General features: G+C 45.0%; 1 long non-coding RNA gene across 1 annotated transcript; it reads right to left on the bottom strand.

The window, feature by feature from the left end:
* Positions 1–11252: 11252 nt before the first annotated feature.
* LOC106987709 (uncharacterized) lies at positions 11253–19375 on the bottom strand. Its single transcript, XR_001432244.3, has 3 exons — positions 18389–19375; positions 11956–12130; positions 11253–11530 (listed from the first exon to the last, which is right to left on the bottom strand). It is a non-coding gene; the product is annotated as an uncharacterized LOC106987709 (long non-coding RNA).
* Positions 19376–20094: the final 719 nt, after the last annotated feature.

Genomic DNA, 20094 nt, shown 5'->3' with positions numbered 1-20094 from the left:
TGATTAGTATTTCACTGTATACATTGACCACATTTTCTTTATCCATTCATTTGCTGATAGACATTTGGGATACTTCCACAATTTGGCTATCGTAAATAATGCTGCAATAAACATGGGAGTACATACATTCCTTCAAGTTCGCGTTTTTGTATTCTTTGGGTAAATACCCAGCAGTGGAATTACTGGATCACATTGCAGTTCCATTTTTAATTTTTTGAGGAACCTCCATGTTGTGTTCTACAGTGGCTGCACCAGTCTGCATTCCTACCAGCTGTGCATGAGGGTTCCTTTTTCTCCACATCCTCGCCAACACTTGTGTTGTTGACTTCAGCCATTCTGACAGGTGTGAGGGGATATCACATTGTGGTTTTTATCTGAATTTCCCTGATGGTCAGTGATGTTGAACATCTTTTCATGTGCCTGTTGGCCATCTGTATGTCGTCTTTGGAGAAATGTGTGTTCGTGTCTGTTTGCTCTTCTTCTAGCAGGGACAGTCCACTAGAGGGCACCCACACTCTTCCTTGAGCCTGTGGGGAGCTTTTCCACTTGAGACAAATACAAGTGTATTTCCTGCCAGAACCCCCAGCTTTCAAATAACTCTTTAGATTTGCCCAGGGTGAAGCTCCTGGGACAGATGTCTGGGTCCCGGGGAGGAATCTTACATTGGAGGATTGTGGGGGGGTATGGACTGGCGACCCAGAAGCAGTCCTAGGGCCTAAGTCTTGGGGAGGGGATGGTTCCACACCTAGCAGGCAGCTTAGGCTAGATGTGCAGGAACAAGATGCCCCCACCCTACCTGTTGGCACTGGGGAAAATGACTGTAAGTCCATGACCCTGAAGGACTGGATCACTCTTTTTTTTTTTTTTTAATGTTTATTTATTTTTGAGAGAGAGAGAGAGTGTGTGTGTATGTGTGACAAGGGAAGGGCAGAGAGAGAGGGAGACAGAGAATCTTAAGCAGGCTCTGTGCTTTCAGCGCAGGAGCTGATGCAGGGCTTAAACCCACGAACCAGGAGACCATGACCTGAGCTGAAGTCGGAGACTTAAGTGACTGAGCCACCCAGGCACCCCTGGATCACCCTTCTTAAGTGTCCTTGCCCTCCCAGTAGTAGGATTATACACCCATACCCTTTGTGACCTTGCAGCTCCTCCCCCTGGAAGAGGGGCATGTGCCCCCAATCCCTCATTCATCTTGGGCTCAGCTGTATGCTTGCTGAGGCTAACGGGCTGTGGGAGGAGAGACCTGGGGCAGTTCAGAGCCACACCATAGGAGGCCTGGCATGTTGTCCTTCCTCTCTCCTGATCAGCTACAGGAAGAGTGTCTGCTTCTGGTCCCCTTCCCACTGGTGCATTTAGGAAACCTGCTAAGTGTCGCAGGCCATCTGTGGTCTGAGGTCGGAGCCGTGAGTCTGGTTCTCTGGGCCAGGGGAGCTGCCCTCCCTCAGGCCCAGCTGTCTTCAGGAGGTCTGACCCAAGCAGGGCTCTGCCCCTGGGTGTGGCCAGGGGAGAGCCTCTGAGGAGGGTTGAAGCCCAGGGGCTTGAAGTTCGGATGGTGAACACAGACCGCCTTGCGCCACTCCTGATGAAACTGATGTCTGTAGTGACCGTCCAGTAACTGCGATGCTTGCTGCAGGTTGTAGGCACCTTCATCAGGTCGAGGAGAAGTTTTCCCTTGGTTTCCGTACCATCCAAATCTGAGTGGACATGGAGCGTCATCAAAGGCCACTTGGCTTCTCTTCTCGTCATTAGGAATTATTCTCTAGTTCATGTGTTAATGTGCTTAAAGGCAATGATTGATTTTGAATGCTAATCAACCTTACATTTTGGGAAGGAAATTCAGCTTGGTATTTCCTGATCCATTTTGGTAGCATTTTGTTTCAGGGATTTTTCATCTCTGGTCACGAGAAAGCCCTACCTGTTACTTCTTCTTTGTTTCCTGGTCTGGTTTTGACATGAAGGTTATTGTGCCACATAAAATGAGCTAATGAGTATTCATTTGTCCTGTTCTCTGAAAGAATTGTTTAAGGTTGAAATAAACTGGTCGTTAATTGTTTTGTGGATTGATATGTGGATTGCTTTTTTGTATGGCCTGGAGAGATTGTACACTTCATTTTTTGTAAAGTAACATGAACACTGCAATAATTTTCTGCACACGTGTGCCTATGAAGCCATTGCCCAGATCAAGGTAGAGAACGTTTCCCCACACCAGAAAACACTCTCATGACCCTTGCAGCCACTAGGAGCCCCACCGTCACCCCCATTCTGATCTCTACCACCAGAGACTGGTTTTGCCTCTTTGGGAACTTTACATAAATAGAATCATTATGTTCCCTTCTGCATTTGGCTACTTTCCTTCAAGTCTGTGTTGGGATTCTGGGCAACCCTAATTCATTCCTTTGTCATATTGCTCAATACTCTTTTGTTTGAATATACCACAACATTTGCCTGTTGTGGTGTTGGACATTTGGATTGTTCGACTTTGTGGCTCTTCCGAATAATACTGGTATGAATACCCTTATGCATGGGTGTTGTGATGTGTCTAACTCATTTCCTTGGGGATATATACCATTGTATTTGCTGGAGCATCTCCTGAAATACATGAGAATTTTAGATTCTTCTGCCAGATTATTGAACAAATCTTTAAAAAATGTTTATTTATTTATTTATTTATTTATTTAGGGAGAGAGAGAGGGAGAGGGAGAGGGAGGGATAAGGAGAGAGGGAGAAAGAATCCCAAGCAGACTCTGTACTGTCACCACAGAGCCCAACGCAGGGCCCAATCTCACGAACTTTGAGATCATGACCCGAACCAAAATCAAGTGTCAGACCCTCAGCTGACTGAGCCACCCGAGCGCCCCTGAACAAATCTTTATCCCCAACAGTAACATTACATGTTCAGATGTTCCAACTGTTGATATTGTCAGTCCTTTTAATTTCAGCTCTTCTCATGTGACTGACATGATATTTCACAATGCAGCTTTTTATATGCTTGTTGGCCATTTTCACATGTTCATACTATTCACTGTCTTTTAGAGAGTTATTAGCCATCTTAAAAAATTTTGGATTGTCAGCCTTTTTATATTGCTTTTGTAGGATTTTATAATGCACTTTGGACATGGCTTCTTCGTCATATAGATACGCGCACATGCACACACATGCACATAACTTGTATATGTATGAAAGACAGAGGGAGAGAGAATTGGGTGTGTTTTGAAGACCAGAAATTGTAACTTTGATAAAATTTAATCCGTTTCCAGAAGATTGTATGGTGTGAGTTAGGGTCTAGGTTCCTATTTTTTTCTCCATACAAATACTCATATTCATTTTAAAGCCATTTGTGTTTTTTGAGTGCGCACAAATGTGGCACATATATCTGTGTGTGCACAAGTGTGTATGTGTGTGTAAAGACACTTTAACTCTTAATTAAATTTCCTTTATAGTTATACTACAGGTCAGATTTCCTGTTTCTTGCTGAGTTAGTTTATGTTATTGCTAATTTTCTAGGAATGTTGTCCATTTTGTCTGCATTGTGAGCTTTATTGCCACGAAGATTTTTTTAGAACTTTCAGTCTCTGCCCCAACTTTAGTTAGGTCCACTTGTTCCCACACTAATGTAGCTTATTTGTGCTTCCTCTGTTGTTTTGCTGATGAATTTTTTCAGAGGTGTTAAAAATTTATGAACCCTTTCAAGAAAGGAGTTTTGAATAATGGGGTTTTGAATTTGGGATGTGTGGATCTTCTTGATTCTGTATTTGTCTTCTAGCTTATTATTTTTTCCTCTTAAGTTTATGATCACTTTCCTTTGTCCCTTTGTTTTTCTCCAACTTGTTAAGTTGGATGATTAACTCATTTTAAATCAACCTTTTCTAGTATCAGCATTTAAGGTAATGAATTACCTTGGGAGCACCACTTTAGTTGGATCCCATAAGTTAAAAAAAATTTTTTTTTAAGTTTATTTATTTTGAGAGATAGAGAGTGCAAGCAGAAGGGGGGCAGAGAGAGAGGGGAGAGAGAAAATCCCAAGCAGGTTCCACACTGTTAGAGCTGAGCTGATGCGGGGCTCAAGCTCACGAAACCATGAGATCATGACCTGGGCTGAATCCAAGAGTCAGATGCTTAACCAACGGAACCACTCAGGTGCCCCTGGATCCCATAAGTTTTGCCAGAAGTATATTTTTAGCCAAGTGCCAAATATTTAAAACATCCAGGCAGAGCAGTGTGGCCCAGTCTCCCACGCACAGAGAATCAGCTCCCCGGGGCACAGACTTTACCCAGGGTGCACTGCTCCTGCATGCCCAGGGTCTCCAAGGGTGACTAGGATGGACTCTTGGCAGATGAACATGTGGCAGTAGCCATGACAGCCCAGTGTTAGCACCTCCTGTAACACTTGGTGGAACCAGAGCCTCAGTCCCCCTTTCCCAGTCCTGGAGATAAGACACATGTCCAAGGGACTTGGCTCCTCCAAACTTAACATCATAGAGGGGTTCAGCCATGCCAGGGCTGGAGAAGGACATAGAGAGTGGTGTGAGCAGGGCAGACAGAACAAAGTTACCTCCTTTTGGACAGTGTCTCCAGGACATGCCTTTGGGAGAGAAAACCTCTAGGGCCCAGATGGACTGCATGGAGCCTCTTTCCTTCAACCTCCCTCTCCCCTTTCTTTGATCCTGTGTATTCTCTGGACCCAGGTCCTGTTCCCAGGCTTCCCTGAGGATACTGAGGTGACAATGATGTGGAGAGAGGGGATGGAGCTTATTCCATTTATAATAGCATCAAAAAGAGTCAAGTGCTTAGAAATAAACTTAACCAAGGAAGTGAAAGATATATACACTGAAAACCACCAGATATTCAGAAAGAAATTAAAGAAGACACCAATAAATGGAAAGATATCCAGGTTTATGGATTGAAAAGCTTAATATGATGTCAGTGTTACCCCAAACTATATATATACAGACATATAGATACCATGGAATACAATAGAGAGCCCAGGAAAAACGCCCCAATTATTTGATCAAAAGACTTTAGAAAAGGGTGCCAAGACCATTTAATGGAGAAAGGACAATCTTGTCAACAAATGGTGTTAGAAAACTGGGTATCAACAAAACTAAAAGGCAAGCGACGGAATGGGAAAAGATATTTGCAAATGACATATCAGACAAAGGGTACCATCCAAAATCTATAAAGAACTCACCAAACTCCACACCTGAAAAACAAATAATCCAGTGAAGAAATGGGCAGAAGACATGAATAGACACTTCTCTAAAGAAGACATCCAGATGGCCAACAGGCACATGAAAAGATGCTCAACATCACTCCTCATCAGGGAAATACAAATCAAAACCACACTGAGATATCACCTCATGCCAGTGAGAATGGCTAAAATGAACAAATCAGGAGACTATAGATGCTGGAGAGGATGTGGAGAAACGGGAACCCTCTTGCACTGTTGGTGGGAATGCAAACTGGTGCAGCCACTCTGGAAAACAGGGTGAAGGTTCCTCAAAAAATTAAAAATAGATCTACCCTATGACCCAGCAATAACACTGCTAGGAATATAGGAGTGCTGGGATATAGGCATATAGGAGTGCTGATGCATAGGGGCACTTGTACCCCAATATTTATAGCAGCAGCTTTAACAATAGCCAAATTATGGAAAGAGCCTAAATGTCCATCAACTGATGAATGGATAAAGAAATTGTGGTTTATATATACAATGGAATACTACTTGGCAATGAGAAAGAATGAAATATGGCCTTTTGTAGCAACATGGGTAGAACTGGAGAGTGTTATGCTGAGTGAAATAAGTCAGGTAGAGAAAGACACATACCATATGTTTTCACTCTTATGTGGATCCTGAGAAACTTAACAGAAGACCATGGGGGAGGGAAAGGGAAGAAAAAAAAAGTTAGAGAGGGAGGAAGCCAAACCATAAGAGACTCGTAAAAACTGAGAATAAACTGAGGGTTGATGGGGGGTGGGAGGGAGGGGAAAGTGGGTGATGGGCATTGAGGAGGGCACCTGTTGGGATAAGCACTGGGTGTTGTATGGAAACCAATTTGACAATAAATTTCATAAACAAACAAACTTCAAAAAAAGAAAACTGGGTATATAGATGCAAAAGAATGAAAGTGGATCACTGCCTTATGCCACCTGCAAAAATTAACTCAAAATGGATCAAATCCTAAAGGTAAGACCTGAAACTATAAAACTCATAGAAAATATAAGAGAGTGTCTTCATGACATTGGATTTGGCAGTGATTTCTTGAATAGAACACTAAGAACACAAGCAAAAAAAAGGAAAAACAGATATACCGGATTTCATCAACATAAAAAAAAAAACCTATTCATCAAGGGACACAATCAACAGAGTGAAAGGCAACCTATGGAATGATAGAGTAGGTGGTTAGCTGGATATGAGCTGGAGGCAAGGGTGGTGGTAAACAGTGGTTTCATGGTTTCCCACCTTCCTGGGCTATGAGACCAGGAACAGCAGGTGCAGAGCATATGTTCCCCCTTCCAGCCTGTGTCCTATAATAAACTGTAACTTCATTATAATATATTTACATTGCACCCCCCCCCCATTATGGGGAAAGACAGCCATAACAATTTTGGCAAGAACCTTGTAGAGTCAAAAACTCCTCCTCCCCACCTATGCAAACATAAAGGGACACCCCTAAGCCTCGGGCAGTTGCTAACTCTGGGCCTGCCTACTCTCCCATCTTGAGAGTGTATTGTCCTTAATAAACTGCTTTGTGCTTGCTACTTTGCTTCTGGCTGCCTTTATTCGAGCGGGGTCCTCCTCACATAAACCTTTTGTAGGGAGCCAAGAACTAGATATCCATTCTCATGTCACAGAATCTCCCACCAGTAACAGAATGAGAGGAAATAACTTGCACATCATATATCAGATAAGGGGTTAATGACCAGAATATACAAAGAACTCCTACAACTCGACAACAACAAAACCAAATTTAAACCTGATTTTAAAGTGGGCAAAGCTCTTGGATAGACATGTCTCCAAAGAAGGTATACAGATGGCCAATAACCACATAAAAAGCAGCTCCACATCACCAGCTGTGAGGGAGATGCAAATCAAAACTACAATGAGGGGTTCCTGGGTGTCTCAGTAGGTTAAGTGTCTGACTCTTGGTTTTGACTCAGGTCATGACTTTGCAGTTCATGAATTCAAGCCCCACATCGGGCTCTGTGCTGACAGTGCGGAGCCTGCTTGGGATTCTCCCTCTCTCCCTCTTTCTCTGCCCCTCCCCTGCTCATTGATTCACTCTCTCTCTCTCTCTCTCAAAATAAGTAAATAAACAAAAAAATTTAAAATACAGTTAGGTACTCCCTCGCACCAATTAGAATGGCTATTTTCAAAAAAGCCCAGAAAACAACAAATGCTGGAGTGGATGTGGAGAAATTGGAGCCTGGTGTGTTTTTGACAGGACAGTAAAATAGTATAGCCATGGTGGTGATTTTCAGAAAAAAACTTTACATAAAAATACCATATGATCCAGTAATTCCACTTCTGGGTATATACACAAAAGAAGTGAAAGCAGGAACTGAAAGAAATATGTGTACACCCATGTTCAAAGAGTATTGTTCACAATAGCCAAAATATGGAAACAACCCAAATGCCATCAATGAATTAAGACGAACACAGTAGAATATCGTTTAGGCTTCTGACCATCCTGAGCAGCCTCTGTTCCTTGCCTGGCTGACTTTCCTGTAGTCACTGGCCTTTCCCCATGGATGGCACAAGGCAGGGAGTGGGGAGCTACACAGGGACACTTGACAATAGAGTCCTTAGAGGCCTCGGGAAGGAGCTGACAAGACAGAACAGGCACATGGTAGGGACCCCATAAGTTTCTGTTGGAATGGGGATAGAAGTGAAACTCCTTTTCCACCTTCTTAGCTAAAACCAACTTCATGTGTTAATTTCCTCTGTGTTGTCTTCGTGTCTCAATGTTGCCCCCTGGAGGCTATTCTGGGGGCTGCACCAGAGATGCTAACCAGGCTCCAAAGGATGTGTGGGCCCTGAGCCCTGGGCAGAGGTGGGCTCTGACCTCCAGGCTGAGGGGCTGGTCAGCCCAGGTCCTGGTCCCTGTGGGTCCCAGGCTTCCTGAGTCCATCCCAGTGCAGGGTAAACTCAGGGAGAGGACAGTTGTTGTCCAGAAGATTCCTGATCCAATGTCAGGAGAACCATCCATCCAAGGGGATATGTTGCCTCTGATGGTGGTCTCTGTTCCCAGAGTTCCAAAGGAAGGGCCAGTGAAGAGTCTCTTGGGGCTTTGGGGAGAATACACCTCAGAATTCCCTGTTTCCCCCATCACAGCACTGGGGCCTGTTGTGTTCAAGTCACCTATGTCCCTGTCTTTGCTCTAGGCTCCCCATAGGACCCAGGAGCTAGAGCAGCTCCACCTGGAGACTCATCCAGGGAGTCTCGAGGGTTCCTCTGCTAGGGAAGAGGAGGCCTCTGTGTGAGCCTCAGCCCCTCTGAGATGGAAGCAAATTCAGATCCTAGGTTCTCCTGTCCCATCCTGCACGGCAAGTTCCTCTCACTTCTCAGGACTCCTTGGGGTGGTAAGATGTCTTCAGCAGACCATAGCCACGTATCCCCACAGATCAGAGACCCTAGGGAGGAGGAGTCACCTCCTGACTTCCTTGAGTTCTGAGAGGGGCTCTGACTTCCCCTGGTGGTAACTCCACCTGAGGTCAGGTCTCTGAGAGAAGATGAGGACACAGGCTGCCCAGGATCTCCAGGGATAGGTGAAGTGGCTCACAAGGTAGAGATGGAGTGGGGGATGTCTGTTTTCTGTGAGTGAATGGTGTCAGATGCTCACTGTTAGGAGGTCTCTGTCGTCACTCCTGAATCTATGAGGAGTGAAGGCTTGTCCCTGGGACAGCCTCGGGTACTTGTTGGCCTCCTCCCATGAAGATACCAGTGCCCCTGTGTCTACAGGGGACAGGTTCTGACCCCCAGGTGTCATGTGGGGGTGACATGCTTTATGGTGTGGTTTCTCTTATCCATTTCACACATGTCTATTGACGCATGTCATCTGGCACAGATGGGGATGCCTGGATATCTGGCCTGGCTGCCATCTCATCCTCTAAGACACTATTGATGAAGTAGTGTCTATTCAGAGTATCCACTGGGCATAAGGACAGGACTGCCCCATTTCTCACAAGGGACTTAGTCATGGATGGATTGCACCCTGGCTCTGCATGCTGCTCTCCCGGCTGGTACCTTGACAAACCTTGTCTTCTGTCTTCCCATTGCCCCAGCACAGCCTCCAAAGCACAGGGATCTGGGCCCTCTCAGAGGCCCCCAGCCAATCAAACCCTGTACCTCATGTAACCTTCTTTGTGTTAGAGAGAAGGGCCCCGTTATAGCATCAAGCAGCCTCATGGGAAAGCACTTCCGAGCCAAAGTGACCCCCATGTGCTGGGACTGGTGTGTTCCATCTGGCCACATCTTGGCGGGTCGTCATGGGATCAGGGCAGAACCAGTGTGAGCTATGCTCTGGAGCTCCAAGGAACTGCCAGTGAGAGCTGAGTGCTGGGTTCTCGTCTTCTGGGAGGGATTCAATTTCCAGAACTTCGCGATATCCTTGGACCCAGCCAGAGACCAGGAGCTCAGGGCTCTGGTGGTGGTTGGGATTTAGCCACAAGGAGGTGCCCAGCTCTGCCCCCATACGTGCCAACCAGCGGCCCGAGGCTGTGCAGGGATAGTCCGGCCCATCTCCCACCTGCAGAGTGTGGAGGTGGACAGGTGAATGCTGAGGACACCAAAAGGAACTCACCCCTTAATGATGGAGCATCAGAGACTCTTGTGGTTCAGAGAGGGGCACAGGGTTAGAGGGCAGGGTGTCAGCCCACAGGTGCTGAGAATGAAACCCCAACACCAGCCAGTCCCCAACTAAGTCCATTTTGGGGGGTGTAAATTCATCCTTAAGGAGTGATGCCAAGCTGTATGATTCTGAGAGAAGCTCCTATGATATAATTTTCTTCTTAATATTTCTTCCAAATCCATAGTATGACTTTGCATTCATGGCTAAGATGCCTCTCAGGATGCTGAGAACATCAGAGGACGTGTCTAATGACACCACATATCAATTTGCGGTCATGTATGTTTTTGCATCCCAATGTCTACAGAATTTCCCTCAGCCAACCTGGCAATATAACCCAGTGGTGTCCTGATTTGTGGTTACACCCTTGGCAAAAACCAGTCTTCCAGCTGCTGAGCCACGGGCAGCCATAAGTTCTTCCCCTCTAAATATGCCTCCTTCTGAACCTGAATGTGCCCTTTGTCCAAGCTGAGCCCTCCTGTCTCCTGTCCAGGGCCCTGTTTGCTCTCCCAGCAGCAGGAACCATCCACTAGAGGGCACTCACACGCCTGCCTGAACTCCTGCTGACCATTTCCATCTCCTGACCAATGCAAGTGTTTACATTGCCACAACGCCCAACCCTCAAATACTCTTTAGATTTGTTCACAGTGTGGCTCAGTCAGTTAAGCATCCGACTCTTGGTTTCGGCTCAGGTCATGATCTCACGGTTCGTGGGCTCAAGCCCCAGTTTGGGCTTTGTGCTGACAGTGTGGAGCCTGCTTGGGATTCTCTCTCTGTCTCTGCCCCTTCCCCTCTCTAAATCAATCAATCAATCAATCAATCAATCAATTTTAAAAGCCCACTAAGATTAACAAATTGTGTTGTTTTAAGCCACTAAGTTTGTGGTAATTTGTTACAGCTACAGTAGGAACTTAATCCCCTAGGAAGACTGGTTAGAATTGGTCACGTCCATGTAGGAAATGACGATGTGGACTCACGGTCAGTGTGGACAAGAAGGTGGTAGAGAAATAGGAGGAACATTGGGGCAGGTGGGGGGGGCCTATGGAGGCTTTGCTAACAGGTTCCACAAAGCACAGGGAGGAGCAGAAGAATTCAATAGTGACTCTCATGATTCTTGCTTCAGCAGCCAGGTGTAGGGAAAGACCTTTAATAGAAGAAGGAGATGTGTGCAGGCTGAGCCTGTGTGAAGACCAGAAGTGAACGTTTGAATTACATGTGCAGTTAAGGTGGCCAAGAGGGGCCGGGGAGCACTGGTTCAGCTGGATCCCAGCTTCTGTGAGAGGCCAGAGGGGAGTGGGAGGAGAGGATCAGTCCGTCCAGCAGGACACGATCCGCACGGTGTTCTCCTGGGCTGGGAGGTCTCCAGACTAGGTGGGGATGGAGTTGAGTGGGCAGTGGGACAGCGAGGTCCCACCTGCAACAGCCCCTTCCTGAGCCACAGCCTGGGACGCTGTTTCCTGGCCGCCCTGCTGGTGGCCAGCACGGTGCTATCCATTGAAGCTAAGGAGTCAGAGTCACCAGTCAGGTCACTATTAACCACTTGCATCCTTCCCTCGTCTTTGTTTCCTGTGTTCAACTGATATTTCTTGCATGTCTCTACTTTATGGGTCTGAGTAGAATAAAATAATCCAAACTACATTTTCTCCTGATTATCTTTTGTTTCCAATTCCTCATGCTTGAATATACTAAAAAACAAACAAAAACACAAATAAAAATCCACCATCAGCAGGGTACTGGCAGAAGCAAACACACCATTACTCAAAAGCCTAATCCTCCCTTCTCCCCTCAGACACCAGGTGTCCTCACACGACCACGAATAAGAACATAGATGTTGACATATGTCCGGGGTGATCTGTGAGAGCCTGGGAGTGTGCACCTGCCAGCACGCAGGTTCTGTCTCACGGCGTCCATGGTAGCTCATCCTCAGAGACCCGTGACCAACCATGTTCTAGGAACCTTCAGGGTCCCCATGGGGGTCCTGTGCTGACAGAAAGGGAAAGGGAACAGGCCAATGCTGGGGCATAAGGAACATCCTCGGGTATCTCTGGTGACCAGCAAACCAGAAAACTCATTGGGTCCAGATCCAACACATGGACCTACAGGTACCCACCTGAGTCTCTGACTCCAAGTGTAAGACGTTCTATCAGATAATATGGAATTTACTCTGGGTTTCTGGGGACCGCACTGGCTTGGGTCACACGGAAGTATCATCTGGAGAAAAGAGTCACATTGGAAGTGAACTGTCAGCTGCCTTCTTTCTGACGATGACACTCAGCTTGTCTCACCTGAAACAAAGTTTTTTTTTTTTTAATTTTGTTTCAATGTTTATTTATTTTTGAGACAGAGAGAGACAGAGCATGAATGGGGGAGGGGCAGAGAGAGAGGGAGACACAGAATCGGAAGCAGGCTCCAGGTTCTGAGCCATCAGCCCAGAGCCGACGCGGGGCTCGAACTCACGGACCCCGAGATCGTGACCTGAGCTAAAGTCGGACGCCCAACCGACTGAGCCGCCCAGGCGCCCCCAAAGTTTAAAGGTTTGGATTTTCCTGTCAACTAATTCATTTCAACACTGAAAGAATGTATGAATTGTCCTATTTCTCCAACACTGAAGATTATGAGGAACATCCACTGTACTTCTTCAACCAGAACTCTTATTTTTTATGTAAATTATCATTATTTTTACACTTTTCTTACAGTCCTTGCTCTCCTTGAAAGTATCCCCACTGACGAGTTTCCTGAGTCCAGCCATCAGAACTCCAGGACAAACCTCACAGGCCACATGCTAGAAAGTGCTGGAAAGGCAACCATCTCCAGCACCGCATATCCCCAAACACACTTGAAAAGTGCATCCACAATGCAAGGTCCTCACTGCTCCTTATCAAGATTTTGGCTTGTTCAACACACAGAGGGCAGTGGCACCATTTTATGATATTGGGACCTGGGGTAGGTAGTATTTCAGGGAAAACATGAGGGAAAGAGAAACACTCAGGAGCTTCATTTTGGACGTAAAATACGGAAATACCCATCAGACAGCTAAGCTCTCCTGGACACTTGCTCTAAGGGGTCCTTCCTTGCCCTGCCCATAAAGGTGGGCTCATTTCTCTCAGTCTCCCCTATTTGTTATTTCTCTAGTCTTTTGTTTCATTCTGAACATCATCTCATCACTTGTCTTACTATTTTCCAAAGTCTTGAAACTTTACAAGCCCCTCATCAATTCCCTTGTAACCCCACAGCCCCTGTTATGTACTTTCATGTAGCCCTCGTCAACCATATTGTAATCACGTGTTTCCATGTGTTAATGAAAACCTATTCTGATACTCATTAACTCATGTTGAGGCACACTTTATTGAGGTCGATTGCTACAATGGCTTTGCAGTAGGAGGGACAGATTGGACTCAACTCCAAATCAACAAGACTAATCGTGACTTATAGCCAAGGAGCAGGGTGGGGCAGTCAGTGGGTGGAAATTTACCAAGAAGGTAGAGTAATTCTTGCCAAGAAGACCTAACAGGGTTCTTACTGAAGATAGCAGGAGTGATCACGTACTACCTAGCAGATGCTGCTGGGGTGAGGAATTTGGTCAGAAAAGGAGGGTGCTCAGATATCACGGGGGGAGGATTATGGCTCAACGGCCTTCACAGGTTTCTTGAACAAACTGGACCTGAAGCCCAAGTCAGACCTCCTTAAGCAAATGGCTGAGACAGCCTGACTAAAGTCTGGTCCAGGAGAGAATCTTTGCTGCGAGTTTCCCTCTACCTTGTACAGTTCCCACGAAACCATGGTGTTCGGATAGAAAGACAGAAATAGACACAGAGAGAAAGGGATCGATTGATGCGTTGATAAAAATCTTTAAGGACTTATCAGGAAGATACAAGAGAGGTTGTAAAATTTATCAGAGACTACCACAAAAACTATGCCAATGTATTTTCACATATGTATTAAATGAACAATTATCAAAATAAATGTCAATCACCAAAACTTACCTCCAAACAAAAGTCTTAATATCAATAGAGCAATAACCATTAAAAAATTAAAACGTGAGCCGCTGATTTCCCTCGGTCAAAAAAACAGTACCAGGCCCTGATGGTCTTTATGGGTGAGAGTTAACAAATCTTCAAGTTAAAGATAACCTTCAACAGACTCCTCCAAGAATAAAAAGTTTTACAAGAAGAATACTTCCTAGTCCAGTACATGAGGCTACTTTAATAGCTTCATACCAAAACCAGATAAGAAAACCATGGGCCAATTTCACCTACAAATACACAGACAACGGGTGCCTGTGTGTCTCTGTCACTTTAGGGTCCAGCTCTTGCTTTCGGCTCAGATCATGATCTCACAGTCCATGAGTTGGAGCCTTGCATCGGGTACTCTCTAGTCTTTTCTGTGCTGATAGCACAGAGCCTGCTTGGGATTCTTTCTCTCCCTTTCTCTCTGTCCCTCTGCTGCTTGCTTTCTATCTATCTCAAAAATAAAATAAACTTTATAAAAACTCACATAAAAAAATCAAAGTAAATGTTAGTAAACCAAATGCAGAGTTAACAATAACAGGAAACAAATAGACAAAAAATTATCATGATCAAGTAGGATTTATTTTTTTTAGTTTCTTTCTTTATTTTGAAAGAGGGAGAGAGGGACTGACAGAGATAGAGAAGGAAGGAGGGAGCTAGAGAGATTCTGAAGCAGGCTCCACACTGTCAGCAGAGAGCCCAATGCGGGACTTGAACTCATCAACCATGAGATCATGACCTGAGACAAAGTAGGATGCTTAACTGACTTAGGCACTCAGGCACCCCTTTTTCTTGTTTTCATATTGACTATTGGATATACCCAAAATAATTGCTTATATCATCTGTGCAGGGAATGAAAGCAGCAATTATTTTTTAAGAAAACTCCAGGGGCACCTGGGTGGCTCAGTCGGCTGAGCGTCTGACTTCGGCTGAGGTCATGATCTCACGGTTCGTGAGTTTGAGCCCCGTGTCGGGCTCTGTGCTGTCAGCTCAGAGCCAGGAGCCTGCTTCGAGTTCTGTGTCTCCCTCTTTTCTCTCTGCCCCTCCCTGCCCTTGCTCACACTCTGCTTCCTCTCTCTCTCAAAAATAAATAAACATTTACAAAGTTTTTTTTTAAACGCCAAAACCCCCACAGAACTCCCTATGAGTCTTTACCCAGCTCAAGGAGGAAGAGAAGCAGCACCTCACACACCATGGAGGCTGTCACCAGTCCCCCTGCCTGCCCAACCCACCCCCCGCCATATTCTGCAAAATATTCCCCTACCCTTACACGTCTTCTTTTTCAACAACATGCTGTAACCTTAAAAACCATACATTTCATATTGAGCGTTGTTGACCTTCACAAAAATGAAATTACACTGAATTTCATGCCACTTGCTTTGTTCAGGAAAAATTCCCAGGATTCACTCCCACAGGTGTGCCTGGATGGCAATGGTCTCTGCATCTCCCATCGTAAGAACTTATCACATTTTCTTTCACTGAAAGAAATGCGGTAACTGGTGAACATTTGGGATGTTTTGCTTTTGCTCATATGTTATACAAACACTGCCACTATGAATGTTCCTCCCCGTTCACGTCTGCTACGACACCACACAACTTCTATGGGTGACATCTACAAGCTTTTCTATTGGTTTGTTTTTCTTTATTGCAAGGATCTTTATATATTGTGGATGGCATGCTTTGCCAACTATGTGTGCTGCACATCTCTTTCGTATAGTATCCTTTCTAAAGAGACATTAAGTGTAATATAGAACTCATATTTTTACCATTACATTGGTGTCCCTCTACCTAATTTAGAATAATTTCCCAAGGCTGTGTGTGTGTGTGTGTGTGTGTGTGTGATCAATTTTTCAGACTCATTTATAAAAACTGCCTTCTTTCCCCCACTTTATCTGTCAGGCCACCTCCCTTATGAAGTGTCGATGTGTGAGTAGGATGGTGGCCGATGCCACATTCAGGTCCCCAGTGGAGCCACAGCACCAGTTTTCTATCTTGTGGCGCAGTGATCCGTCTTGGTATCTATCTAGTAGGGCCGTTGCCACCTTGTTACACTTCTTCGGGGCCCTTTGTTAAGCTCTTTAATTTTAGAATTCCCTTGTCCAGTGGAAAGAAAACAATGACAGTTTTTATTGGGAAGTTCGTAACTGTCCAGATAATCTGGGGAGAACAGCCATTCCACCAAGCGGAGTCTTCCCGATCCTGACACTCCCTGGTATCTCTTTCCTTTCTGTTGGTGATTTGTCCTCTGTTAGTTATTGCCACTTAACAGCAAACTTTCATGTTCAGTCAAGTTTTAGGTGGTAAATAAACAAAGGCCTTGCTTACAAAGCTCTTTGTTTATTCTCCAGTTGCTGCTATAAATATTATTTAAATGACACTTGCTCTTATAAAGCAATGTCATTCAGCCTCGCATATGAATCTCCTATCAGGCATTCTTGGGAAACTACTGTACTGATTCTGAGAACTTCTCAGATGTGAATTATGACATCGTTTCTGCACTTTTCCTTCTCAGACCTTTTCTTTTATGTGTCTGGCTCGGCGCGCTCAAGGACCCCATGCGCACCCTTACAAGTCAGTGTTGGCAGCCCACCCGAGCCTGGCCGCCTGACCTTAAAATTACGTTTGCTCTACCATTTTGTACACACGCTTTATCAGTTTCAGAAAGTTTCATTTTATTTCTGTTGACGGGTTTCTGTCATCAAATGTAGCTGAATCTTACATAGAGTTTTTTTTAATGTATCTTTCAAAAAGTTACATAATTTTCCTTCTTTCAACCATTAAAGCTGTGAATTACACTGATTTTCTCCTGTTAACCTAACTGCATTCCTGGACTAAACCTCACATTCACGCACGTGATCTTTTCCCTTCACTGCTGGACTGTGGTTCCTATTTCTGTAGGAGGTTTGTGTATGCTGCTCTTGGCCTGTAATTTTTCCTTTCCGTATTTTTTCTGGTTTGAGGGTCAAGGTTATTCTAGTCTCACGGTAAGAGCTGGGAATGTGTTCGCTCTTTCTCTCAAGAGTATGCGTAAGGTTAGAATAAGGTCACGAATGTGTAAAATCTCCCCACTGAAATGATGGAAATTTCAAAATGGTAACTCAAGTGGTGCCTGAGGGGCTCAGTCAGTTGAGCGTCTGACTCTTGGTCTCAGCTCAGGTCATGATCTGGCACTTTGTGAGTTGTAGCCCAGCACCGGCTCTGACGCTGACGGTGAAGAGCCTGCTTGGGATTCGGCCTCTCCTTTTCTCGGCCCCTGCCCTGCTTGGGCATGCGCTCTCTCTTTCTCTCTCAAAACAAATAAATAAACATAAGAAAATAGTAACTCAAGTTCGTATTAGGTTGGTTATTAGGACTCCTATCATGCTTTTCTTCTGGTTATTTTTTATTCTTTGCTCCTTTTTTCTGCTTTTAAGCATCTTAACATTTAAAATTTCCCCACAAGCTCCCCTGGGTTGCATCCTGTGTGTTCTCTGTAAAGTATTTTTCTGTCGGTTATACATATTGTGACACTGCCATTGTAGTTTCTCATTAGGCAGGAGTTTTACAAACACATGGTTTCCATTCAGGGAGTTGTTTTCAGCTTATACTTTTCATTCTGTTCTCTGACTACCGACCACAGGGTTTATAGAGCCTTCCATGTCTGTGCATTGATGAAAATTTGCAGTCTTGGCCCAGTATGTGGCAAATATTCATACAGTTGCCATTTGTGCTTGAAAAAAAATTTTTACCACATTTTGTATATACATACACCAAGCTTCTTACATTGCTCCAATATTCTCTATCCTTCCTGCTAGATGAGCTTCCCATCGAGCTTGCCCTCCCATTTCTGAGAGGCATATGCTCATGTCTTCTACCAAAAGAGTGGATTCCAGGTGGCTTTTTAAAGACAGGGAAGAGGGGCGCCTGGGTAGCTGAGTCGGTTGAGCGTCCGACTTTGGCTCAGGTCATGATCTCACAGCTTGTCAGCCTGAGCCCCGCGTCGGGCACTGTGCTGACAACTCAGAGCCTGGAGCCTGCTTTGGATTCTGTGTCTCCCTCTCTCTCTGCCCCTAAACAACTCCCATTCTGTCTCCGTCTCTCTCAAAAATAAATAAACATTAAAAACAAATTAAAGACAGGGAAGAAAGAAAGAAAAAAAGAAAGAAAAAGAAAGACAAGAATTGACCTCATACATGTCTCCCAAAAAGCCTGCAAAAATTGTATTGGGAATGAAACCCATCAAGAGTTACCAAATTACTTTTTCCTACAACAGCATGTGAATACAGGTCTGCTTTCTTCCTCCGCTGAGACCCTGCCCAGCAGATGAAATGAAGGAGATTCCTAGAACAACAGTGAGGTACGTAAAAAAAGACTTCAGAGGCTTTTCAAAGCCTGCTGCAAAAAATACTTAGCTTATGACCCATTTCTGTAAAATAAGAACATGAAACTATGTTACGGACTATTGATGAATACAAACATATATAAAAAGGATGGGTGAAATCGCTGTAAAAAGTCTCCTACATAGGATGAGACCCTCACCCACCAGCAAGTCGTTACCTCTGGCAAAGGAGGACAGCAAGGGAGAAGGCGCTGGTGTCCGATATGATGCAGCTTGTTGCCTTTTGTTTGGCAAAGGAGACCGGAGGCCAAATTCTAAAACGTTCACATCTGTTAAATCTTGGAGGAAACCGAACAGCTCACTGCACTATTTCGTCTACGTTTACTAGCTGGCATTCCACTGGAGACTTCAGCTTTCTTTGTCACCGTTTCTTTGTTGAAATCTAGAAAGCCTTGTTGATTTAAACACCTGACAATCTGGGGCGCCTGGGCGGCTCTGTAGGTGAGTGTCCGACTTGAGCTGAGGTCAGGATCTCACTGTTTGTGAGTTTCAGCTCCACATTGCGCTCTCTGCTATCAGCCCAGAGCCCACCCCACATCCTCTGCCGGCCCTCCCTGGCTCACTCTCTCTCGCTCTCTCTCTGTCTCTCTCTCTCTCTCTCAAAAGTAAATAAACATTGAAAAAAATATCTCGCAACAGAACCCAACAATCTGGGTTTCTGTTTTAGAGATCGACGGAAGGCTAAATCTAATGTTTACATTAGGCTGAAATGTTTTCATCTGTGTCAACGTGGCCCTCCCAGTTGAAGATCAGAAAAACAGCCACGCATCCACCACGTTCGGTGATCAACACTTACCTACAACCCTGATCGACAGTTACCTACGCCTTCTCCTTGCTTGGAAACTAAAAAAAGTGTTCTCCTCTGGTTGATTGCCCTCACAACCTTAAAGTGTCTAGATGGGACTCTCTATGTTGAACGAGTTCTAGACAGCTCCAGAGCAGAGAGACAGGGCTTTCTCCTCTCCAGACCTCAGAACACGAAAGCACAAACAACACTCCAAACCCCATCCATGATCAATCTGCATCACTGTGATGGAATCCATTGCTGTTCTGCTCCACCTTGGGTGAGCAGTGTCGTGAACCTTGAACACGACAGAACCTTGCCTTCTAGGGGGGGTTACAGGGACCACAAAGGACATGTTTTTCAAACCTCCCACTAAGAGCAGACCGGCCAACCGGTTGAATTTTGTCCTCTTCACACAAAAAACCCCAAATCCTGCCTTTCCATCAGTGTAACCATGGTCACCAAAACCCCCTTGTAAAAAAATCCCCTTGTTTTTTGTTTTTTGCCTCTGCCAAATGGCTGCTGGCACACGTGGGACAAGCTCATTGGCTCCTGCCTGTGTGTAGGGGCGGGGCGTCAGAGAGTGACTGGTTCCAGAAAGTATAAAAGGCTGGCTCTCTAAGCTCTCTTCGGTCTTTTGGCCCGAAGCGAACGAGTGCAAACCTCCTATGCCCTCTACCAACTCAAACATGTTCAATATCAAACCTTGGGTCGTGGAATTCACACTGGAAATGATATCTAACATTGTCATGCATAAGATAACAATGTCTATACCAAACTACATGACGTGTGTTGAGAACCAACAAAAATTCACGGACTGGCTAAAAAAGATGTGCCACTTTCTGTTGAAGAAGACCGTTGTTTACACCCTGAGCAATCTTGCTTCCATTGTACACAATCTGATGGTCAAAAAGTTCTTTACAAATATACGACATTATTTTCGAGACGACAAGATGTTTCCTAAACCCACAGAAGTGGTTGTGCTTTAGCTGCTGTTATACGTGTGCATTCCAGGCTCTCTGGGGAAATACTTGTCATCTGGAAGAGAGCAAACTACTTTACCAGCTTATCTACACTGAG

The sequence above is a fragment of the Acinonyx jubatus genome, chromosome E2, assembly GCF_027475565.1.
Source record: "Acinonyx jubatus isolate Ajub_Pintada_27869175 chromosome E2, VMU_Ajub_asm_v1.0, whole genome shotgun sequence".
Taxonomy (NCBI): Eukaryota; Metazoa; Chordata; class Mammalia; order Carnivora; family Felidae; genus Acinonyx; species Acinonyx jubatus.
The sequence above is the reverse complement of the archived record's forward strand: the minus strand, read 5'-3'. Positions and strand labels throughout refer to the sequence as shown.